This window comes from Taurulus bubalis (genome assembly GCF_910589615.1).
Source record: "Taurulus bubalis genome assembly, chromosome: 9".
In the NCBI taxonomy this organism is placed as follows: Eukaryota; Metazoa; Chordata; class Actinopteri; order Perciformes; family Cottidae; genus Taurulus; species Taurulus bubalis.
Window position 1 is genome coordinate 23042997 of NC_136597.1, and position 980 is coordinate 23043976.

The following is a 980-nucleotide window of genomic DNA, read 5'->3' on the forward strand; positions in this document are numbered from 1 at the left end:
CAAGTGCTTCTGCCGGTTGTTGACTAACTAACTGATAGGATATATTTTATTCATCCCCAAGGGGACATTTGGTTGTGGCAGCAAACAGAATTAGATATGAGAAGTTTAAGAAAACTAAACAATAAAAGTGCAAAAATGCAAAGTATATGAAGTGTGTGAATAAAGATAGTATATAGAGTGAAAGCGGTGTTGATGATTCAATTGGATAATATACATAATGGCAATATATTTAAGCATTCAGTAAATGTTATTTTCCTCAAATAAATCCAGAACCACAAAATATAGATCAAAGAGTTGCTTTATTGCACCAAAAATAAATAATCTAGATGTTCCCTTGTTGATCCCTCTCAGACATTAACAGGGAAATGTTTATGTATTACACACACATTGCATTGTATTGTATAAATTATTATTATTATTATTTAACGTGTTATCATTTGGGGGCTTTCTGCAGTAAAGATCCGATTCAAAGTCTTGAAGTTGTTGGTTCTCTGCCGTTACTCTTTGTTCTGCATTGTTGACTAAAATGGTGCAACATATTACATATACTGTTTTTATTAAATTAGCCTCAAACCAATCCTGCAACACAAACATGGATCAAAGAGATGCTTTGTTGAACTGATAATGAATCATCTGGATGTTTTTGTTGTTGATTCACCCCTCAGGCTTTAAAAAAGGAAGCATGTCTTCATTATGCATTGTTTTGTATTAATTATGCATTAGTTTGATTTATTATGTCAAATAGAACATGAGGTGCCCTGGAGCAAGTATTTCACCCTCAACCCATCGCAGGTGAGCTGGAGACCAAAAGGTGAAGTTTATGATATTACGTATTACTAATAATCTGATTGTTTTTCTTCATAAATAAATAGATTCATGCATACGTACATATGTCAGATTAATGCTGAATACAAATAATAAGTTGAGTTGGACATTGACAGTTATCAGTGATATACAGTAACTATGTTGTATTAAACACT